This window comes from Equus quagga, chromosome 22, assembly GCF_021613505.1.
Source record: "Equus quagga isolate Etosha38 chromosome 22, UCLA_HA_Equagga_1.0, whole genome shotgun sequence".
Taxonomy (NCBI): Eukaryota; Metazoa; Chordata; class Mammalia; order Perissodactyla; family Equidae; genus Equus; species Equus quagga.
In genome coordinates this window covers 22,376,668-22,386,116 of record NC_060288.1, presented here as the reverse complement: position 1 = coordinate 22,386,116, position 9,449 = coordinate 22,376,668, and positions in this window count along the sequence as shown.

The window sequence follows — 9,449 nt, the reverse complement described above, 5'->3', positions numbered from 1 at the left end:
GAAAACAGTAAGAACAAGAGAGCATTTATTGACCATCTACTTTGTGCCCAAACTGCTGGTGCAAGGGGCTACGCCCTTTTGCTGTTTGGTTCACTTCGGACACAGTTCAAAAAGGAGGCCTATGGGAAGAAGCTTTGAGGCCACAGTCAGGGCTTGGAATTTGAGAATTTCAGTCTCAACACTGATTTGTGGTGTGACCTGAAACCGCCTCTGTACCCATTGGTCCACCTTCCTTTCTAAAATGTTTTGTAAGCTCTTTTTTTCAGAGAAGGCTGCAGGAGCATGGCAGGGCAGCATGACGCTCCTGGAGGGGCCATCGAGTTGCCGCTCATTGACCCTCTTGGAGCCGCTTGTGTTCCTGCCGAATCCCAGCACAGAGAGCATGTGCAAATGGCATTGCAATGCATGCCCAGAAGACTGGAAACTGGTCCTCAGATGAACTTGAGCAGCACTGGAACCAAAAGTTCCCTAGCTATGGAACTCAACATGATGTGAAAGTGGCACAGGGAACCTAACAAGAAGTGGGAGGTGCCCTTGATTTGCAGCACACCAGACTTATAAGACCCTTACACTCCCACCATCCAATCAGATTCCACCAACCCAGCATTTTGCATAACCACCCCCACTCCCAACTCCTTAAAAGTCTGTCCCCACTTCACCTCGGGGAGACAGATTTGAGCCTTGCCTCCTGTCTCCTTGCTGGCCAACCTTGCAATAAAGCTCTTTCTTCTCTCAAAAGCCAGTGCTATGGTATTGGCTTCTATGTGCCTTGGTCAGCGAGCCCTTGCTCAGTAACACCTTGGAACGTTCTTACCCTTTGTGTGCCTTGGTTTCCTGATCTGAAAAATGGGGATAATAAGGAGGGTCACTGGATGGATTCAGAGTTACTGCAGAATGCTTGAAATGTAATGAGCTCTCAATAAGAACTGCTCTCATTCAGATGGTTAGTATTGATTCCACGCAACTCCTGCAGGGTATTAGTTTACCTCCTTTTCAACTGAGGAAACTAAAGTAGGAGAAGTAGTTGGCTTCACATCATATAACTAAGCGGCAGGGCACAACTTTGAACTCATGTCTGTGGCTCAAAGCCAACAGTCTCTACCTGCCACGGATGCTTGAAGGTGTGGGAGTTTGAGAGGGTCCACGGTTTTAAAAAGCAGCCCTCCTGCCAACAGAGTTAAAATGGACTGAACTTTGATCCAGAAATAAACTGAACCTGGAGGCTGCACAGCTCCCTAAGCATGGCTGAGGACTACCGTCCAATCCAGTCATGGGATGGCCCACCTAGAGAAGCAGGGCTCCTGCCAGGTGCAGCGGAAAGTCCTGGTAAGGAGAGTGGGCTTGGCCATCAGACACCCAAGGTTGAATGGGGCTTTACCACTTGCCAGCTGTGTCACCACGGACAAAGGTCTCAGTTTCTTTTTATAAACCGGGGCTGATGATAATAATAGCTATTCCTCCTCACTGTCGTGGTAAGGATTATGCAGCTATGGCTCATGGAATAAACCATGATGTGTAGACTCAACAACGTTTGTTATTGTTGTTGTTATTCCAATCAAGAACAAACCTACACTGTCCTTCAGTGTGAGGATATCTCCAGAAGCATGGCATGACTCAAAATTATGGCCTAGAAATTAAACGCAGGAACCATAGTTTCAGGGACCCACAGCTGTTTTTAAATTTTGTGAAAATCTCCATTAGAAGTAAAAACTCAGCATTTTAGAGGATTTATTATTATTAAAAACACTCTCAATCCAATAAGAGCTTTTAGTTGGAGGAACTTTTTGCATTTTGAATATTGTTTAATTAAAGGAATTGGTGTTTTTAATAAGGTTTATAAGTAAGATTTTATTTTGTCCATCCTCATCGAAAACATGTATTTTAAAGTTCATGGGCTGGCCTGGTGGCGTAGTGGTTAAGTTTGCGCACTCCATTTCAGCAGCCTGGGGTTCACCAGTTCAGATCCTGAGCAAGGACCTACACACAGTTCATCGAGCCGTGCTGTGGCAGCATCCCACATAGAAGAACTAGAAGGACTTACAACTAGGATATACAGCTATGTACTGGGGTTTGGGGGAGAAAAAAAATAGGGGGGAATATTGGCAACAGATGTTAGCTCAGGGCCAATCTTCCTCACCAAAAAGCATATGCAAAAATAAATACATAAATAAATAAATAAACCCACATCTGACTCTGCAGCCTGCAATTTAAAAAATAAATAAATAGCGGCAGGCCCGGTGGTGCAGCGGTTAAATTTGCACGTTCCGCTTCGGCAGCCCGGGATTCGCTGGTTTGGATCCCGGGTGTGGACATGGCACCCCCTGGCAAGCCATGCTGTGGAAGGCATCCCACATATAAAGAAGAGGAAGATGGGCACGGATGTTAGCTTAGGGCTAGTCTTCCTCAAAAAAATAAATAAATAAATAAAATATACCTACCTTTGAAAGAAGAGAAAAATACTCATTTAAGGTAAAAACTTAAAAACACAAATCACAGAAAAAGCATCATTCAAAAATGTCTGTTTGTAACCCTAATTTGCAGGTGGGCTAATGTTTGAATTTGGCGAAGAAGTGGAATTGTGCTTCTAAGTCTTTGACAGGCACAAGTGGCTGATACACCAACTGGGTAGATTATTTGCTCCTTTTCCTATACTCGCCCCTTATCCCAAAACTGTTAGGTAGAATCCATAAACATTAAAATGAATGGAAGCGATAGTCATCAGACACTCTGAGGACTCCACTTCACCCCTCGAGATAATTGATAATGGCTTTGATTTAGAATCACTGGGTTCATATTTATCATCTCTTCTACGTAGACCCTGCACTATTAGCTCTTTACAAGATTTATTTGGTCCCATGACATTTTCATTCAAATGTTACAATTTTTCTTTCTCCTCCATGTCTAGCATCATTTGAAAATGTACCCTCTTCAATGACCACACTTCCTAACAGCACAGTCACAGGGCACTGATTACCTCAGTGTTCACACAAGCAGAGGTTTTCTTGGGAAAAAATTACTTGCCATTCTTTTCAAGTGGCTCATTCTGTTTGCAGCAGAGGCAGTAAACTGCTGGTGAGGAAATTAAATTCTGACAAACAACTCTTTCCCTCAGCTGGTTCCCTAATTGAAATTGAACCTAATGCCTTTGATGAAGAGCAATCAGAAAGTACACGGAATGGCAGTCTGCAGAACAGAAAGAACAGCCCACACCAACCTTCAAAAAGTTACCGCCCACACTCAGCAGGCTGGGGGAACGCAGAGATTGCAGCTAACGGGGAGCCCATCAGATAATGAAGGATGAGGGGCAGTGGATGGGCGTTGAGATAGTTTTCTAGGTGTGATAGATTGCAAACCTAAACATCACATTTATTTGAAGATCACTAAAAATTGAATAGAAATTAAAGCTAATTTCACGAAGATGATCCGGTTCTTGTCTTGTCTTTGTTTTTCATGGAAATAAATTCACAGGAAGAGAAAAGAGCAGCATTACCCAGAGTTCTGTCTACCAACAGCTTCCCTGCACAGAGATGTGGACCCTCTGCCCTCTGGGCGGCTGGGAGGAGCCGGGGTGTTACAATACACAGCTGGAATCTCTGGTTTAGAGCAGCCTAGTGTCTTCATGCCACTGGGCCATAAAAAGATGCTCATCTTCTGCATATGCTGTGACATGGAAAAGGCAGGGGAAAACATGGTGAGAGAAATATCATAGCCGAGGACTGCACCAATGGTGAGGAGATGTTAGCACAACGCCCACAGAAGCTCCACCTTTTCTGTTGTCGTAGTTCTAGAATTTTGTTACATTATATGCGATACTTTGAAAACAAATAATCCACATATATAGATGTCTCTCCTGAGGAGGAGCAAAAATGAATATACAAAGATGTTAATGCTGGGATTCCTAGGAACAATCGAAAATATCTTAGAGGTAGCAAAGTAAATAAGTAATAAACTCATACTATGAAATATCATGCAGCTCTTTAAAAGGGCATTTTCTAAGAAGGATCATTTATACTGTAAAGGGAGAAAAGCAGGCGCAAAAGTGGATACAGGACACCAAGTTTGTAAACCAAACTTACGTAGTACCCTCAGAAAATAAAATCAGATTATACACACAAAATGATAATATATTTTTTTCTGGTTGATAGAATTATAATCCTGTACTTTTTCAAAGACTTTTACTTTTTTACACCAAAAACATAAAAATAAAAATGTGATTTATAGAATGGCCATTTTAAAATGTTGGGTTGACTGTATTCCAGGAATCTTAAGAAAATGTGAATGAGATGATCATTTAGTTTCTATTCTATGTGCCTGTAAATTACATGTTTGGAAATACAGTGCAAGTGTCTTTTATGTTTTTTTAAGTTAACATAAATGAAACATTTCAAAAGACTTTCTTCCTATGCAAGTGAACGACCAAATGAAGACACCAACTGCCCTTCCAATGTCATCTGGCGATGATTTGAGCAGAAATAACCGTGTAAGGACTATGACTGTTGCTACGAAAGATCTGGAAAAGGTGCTGTCTTGAATCCATGTGCTGGTCTGCATGGGCCCCCTGATTGGAGCTGGTTCTGCATCCTCCCCCAGACCCAGAAATGCTAACAGGCGGCTAAGGGAGGGAAGCTGGTGTTTCTCTCTCTCGGAACTTATTAATCATTACGTCCGATCTCTTATAATGCTATGTTTGGACGTCTTAAAACATGAAAAAAATTTGAACCATTCTGCTTTATAAGAGAATGATCCCAGGATTATCAGAGGAAACCAAGAAGAGAGACATCAGCGAGTGTCTCTGGAGCCTGGCAGTGTCTGGTGCGCAGTAGAAGTTCAATGGGTATTTATTAGACTGGCGCTTGAATAAACCTTCTAGCTTGATGCATGCCAATAGGTTATATGAGAGCAGGAGCTCTCTTTCGGCAATGTTCTTGTCGTAATTTGCCACCGATTTTAACAAGCAGCCATGCTTTCTCATGACCATGTTATCACGGTCATCAAGTTACTCACGTCCCACTCGTGAAAGCTCCCTTGAAATAGGAGGTTCGCAGTACTGCGCAGAGTGGCCTCTGCCTGGTACAGGTCACGCACCCCTGCCCTCCTCCTTCCCGTGGCTGCGTTTCCCTACACTCAGACATCACAAGGAAAAGATCTCAAATAGCCAAAGCTCTCCTAATCTCTGTCGATAACCTGACAATTTGTGTCTTGATTACCAGTAAGTTAACACCAGGCAAAATCCTATGAAGAGTCATTTTGGCAAGTCAAAGTAATGATTGCCTGCAGCTTAATCTAGCATTTTCATTAAAAGGAGTAAAGAAAAGCTTTTGAATTCATATTACTCATATTAATAGTGAGGGTCCCGGGTGTACCCTTCTCCAATCGCCACGTAATTAGAATTACTCCCCCATTTCCTATACTAATGTTTACTTTCTTTGGGAAGGTCTATGAAAACTTAGGTGCCCAGTTTCCTGTTTTCACAAGTTAAAAGCAACCCCAAAATGCTAATGCAGCTTCTGGAAAGGTCCGTGATGTCTTTCGGCTCTAAGAAAGCATCTCTCTGACTTTTCAGCAGATTAGAATGACAGCCTCACACGCTCTGAGATAAAAAATGATGTTACAAGTACAATCATCTAAAGTAAATCTACTTTTCCCATCACACATGCACACACACAAATCTAAATTTTAGAGGTAGATTTAAGAAAAAATAAATGAAATCAGAAATCTCAATTTCAAAGTTCCAAATTTTCTTACTAGCATTTTTTTTCCAATGGATATTTAACCTGTCAATCTCTTTCCTTTTAAACTGAACCATAATTTCCAAGGGTAGCAAAGACTGTGACAAACGGCAAGTGGTCTTCAAATACAAATATACTACTAAAAAAAGACAAAACACAGAATCCCGGCGAATACGACATTTTAGCAGTGTCCAAAAACACCGAAGCAGCACTGGAATTTTCTAAGGCACCTGAGTTTTCTAAGGAATTTTAAGTGCACATCAAGCAAACAGTCAAAATGAAATCCAGTCAGGGGGAAATTGACAGCCCCTGACTTCTGCCTATCAAGAGATATGGGGATAAAAGGTCTTTAGGAAAAAAAAGTGACAAGCATATGCTAGTTCTATATGGTTGCTTGGATTTTTCTGCAGTGAAATTGTTCAATGCTAATTCATGTAGTTTGTTTTATGTCAAGGCAATTGTTTTGAGACCTAAGGTGAAGTGTTTAGTCATTTCCAATTAGTTCAAGATGATGGTATATATTTAATAAAATAAAATGTAAATAGTCTTCAGTTTAAAACGTGGTCTATATATTTTATTTTTTTTAGGACTTTCTTTTTTTTTAGATTGGCACCTGAGCTAACAACTGTTGCCAACCTTTTTTTTTTTCTTTGCTTTTTTTCCTCCCCAAATCATCCCCTGCACATAGTTGTATATTTTTAGTTGTGGGTCCTTCTAGTTGTGGCATGTAGGACGCCGCCTCAACATGGCCTGACGAGTGGTGCCACGTCTGTGTCCAGGATCAGAACCAGCAAAACCCTGGGTTGCTGCTGCGGAGCACGCGAACTTAACCACTCGGCCATGGAGCCGGGCCCTGTATGATATTTTAGAAGGTCAAAGTATTGTAAAAACAAAACCACCACCAAATAGAGATATTTGTGGTAGGCAGACTTCTAAAATGGCCCCCAGGAACCCCACCCTCTTGGGTACATAGTATAAATTCTCCCTTTCAGTGTGGATGAGACTCTTGAACACGATGGGAATTTCCATGATTAGGTTACTAACCAGTGGACTTTTAGTTAATTAAAAGGGAGATTATCCTGAGTAGGCCTGACCTAATCAGGTGAGTCCTTAAAAGAGGAATGGGCCCTTCCTGAGGTCAGAGAGATTGGGAACATGAGGGAAATTCTTCCTCTGGCTTTGAAGACGTAAGCCACCATGTTGTGAAAGGCCACATAGCTAGAACATGAGTTAGAAGCTGTCAGGACAGCAGGGTAGCTAGTGAGAAAGTAGAAACTCAGTTCTACAGCTAGCAAGAAAATGGGGACCTTGGGGCCAGCCCTGTGGTGTAGGGTTAAGTTCACACTCTCTGCTTCAGCAGCCTGGGGTTTGCTAGCTCAGATGCTGGCCACAGACCTAGCACACTTATCAAACCATGCTGCAGCAGTTGTCCAACATACAAAATAGAGGAAGATGGGCACAGATGTTAGCTCAGGGCCAGTCTTCCTCAGCAAAAAAGAGGAGGATTGGTGGCTGGCAGATGTTAGCTCAGGGCTAATCTTCCCCCCAAAAAAAGAAAGTGGCGACCTCAGTTCTACAACCCCAAGGAACTGGATTCTGCCAGCAACCATGTGAGCCTGGACGAGGACACCAAGCCTCAGGTGAGACCACAGCCCAGGTGACAACTGGTTTTCAGCCTAGTGAGTCTCTTGGCAGAGAACCTAGTCATGCCACACCTGGGCTTCTGACCTACAGACCACTAAGTTTATGGTAATTTGCTATGGAGCAACAGGAAAGTTAACATGTCAATGTCCTTCTAAACACTGGAATCAGTGGTTAAGAGCATATTCCAGACTTCCAGCTTAAGATGGCAGAGTACTCTATTTCTGCTCAATTTCTTCTCTTGAAAATTCAAAACAGGGAAAGGGGAAAAAGTGAAAAAGTAACTCCATTTCCAATGCCAGTAAGAGGTTTGTCAACTCTAAACCACTCTATAGCATGTGAAGATGGACAGCTGGTGGAGGATGAGAATCACGCCTCAGCAGGAAGGAATCAGACCTCATAGCCGGGGGGTGGGGGGGGCAACTGCAACAATTTGTCACCCACACTGGAAAGTGGGCGCCGAATGGCGTCAGTATCAGGGGCACCGTCTGTTTTAGTTGCATACGAGTTGTTAGACCCCAGAATCTGAGCTCTATCCTGAGATCTGGCGACAATAGGCAAAGAGAAGCGAGCAGGAATGTTCCCGTATCCAAGATCTGGGGGACTAAGTGTGTGATAAAATTGCCAGTCCTCTTATCTAGCTGACTTGCTAAGAAGAGCAACAATACTTCCCAAGCAGGAAATGGGAGGTCCCTCCTTTGGAGAAACTGAGATTCTCTAAAGAAAAGACCTATAGCTATGGGTAAGGATTGTCTAATAGTTTTGACCACGGACTAAGAGGCATTTTACAAATCTGTGGAGGCCACCCTGTCTGCCCTCCTTTCTTCGACTTTCCAGCCTTGGGGCCCTTATGCTAGCTAGTCTCTCTGCCTGGAATGCCCATTCCCCAGGTGGCCACATGGCATTCTCCCTTAACAACTGCAGGTTTTTATTCAAATGCCAGCTTGTCATGGAGGTCTTCCGCCTTGTGGAAATTTTAACCTCCCACCCCTGTCCCATCACACACATTCCTTCCCAAATGCCAATCTCTTCCTTAGTACTCACCACTGGTGTATAATTTATTTACTTATTTTATTTATTGACCATCTCCTCTTGCCACCTGCCCTCCCCACCATGTAAAAACCCAAGAAGGTGGGGAATTTTTGTCAGTTTGTTCACATAAGCAAATACATGCCAGGTAACCAAAAATATTTTTTGAATAAATTCCCGAAACAGTCACACATTTTTAAAAATAAATAAAAGAAAAAAAATTAAGGGAACTATTGAAGAAAAAGAGAAATTGCAAAGTAGATGAAATAGACATCAGATCCTACTTAGCTCAGTAAAAATTTACATCATCAAAACAATGGAAACACTATATAGGGATGAACCCCCAAATTATGATGTAACTAACGGGAGGACAAGAGTAATGGAGGTGTGTTAGCTCATATGGTCTTCCTCTGTCATCACACAGAGCCAATGTGCAATTCCTAAAATTAGTGACTCAAGAAATAACATGCACACTTAAAATATGAAAGGAAAAATGATAAACAATAGCGTAAAGCGTTGTAAGTGATGACAGTAGAGTGCACAAGTTGCTGGTTTTTGTTATACGTATTTTAGCTCTCTTTGATGTTTCAACTGTGTATATACATCATTTGACAAAATAAAGAAGGCATTTACTGACAGGGAAAAAGTGGCTTTTCAAAGTCCTGAAAACGCTTGATTCTCTGTAATTCCTATCACAGTGACTGGCACATAGTAGGTACTGGACAAATATTTGTTGGGTGGATGGATGGATTTTGACTGTATAAATACCCTTGTAAAATAGCTTCTGAATTTCACACGAACTCATCTAGAAGTATGACATGTTTTTTGAAAACAGAAAGATAAAAGACTTTGTTTTCCATATAAATCATGGGTGAGAACAGTAAAAGCATTTAAATTGTTGGCAAGAGATAGCAATCAAATAAAAAACACATAAGGTAAATTTTCTTGAAGTTTTAGTTAGGAAATATTTATTATATGGAAGAGTGCTGTTTCCCTTTATGCCTATAGTTCTAGGCAGTATCAAGCAGCCACAGACTGCCACCTAGTGGT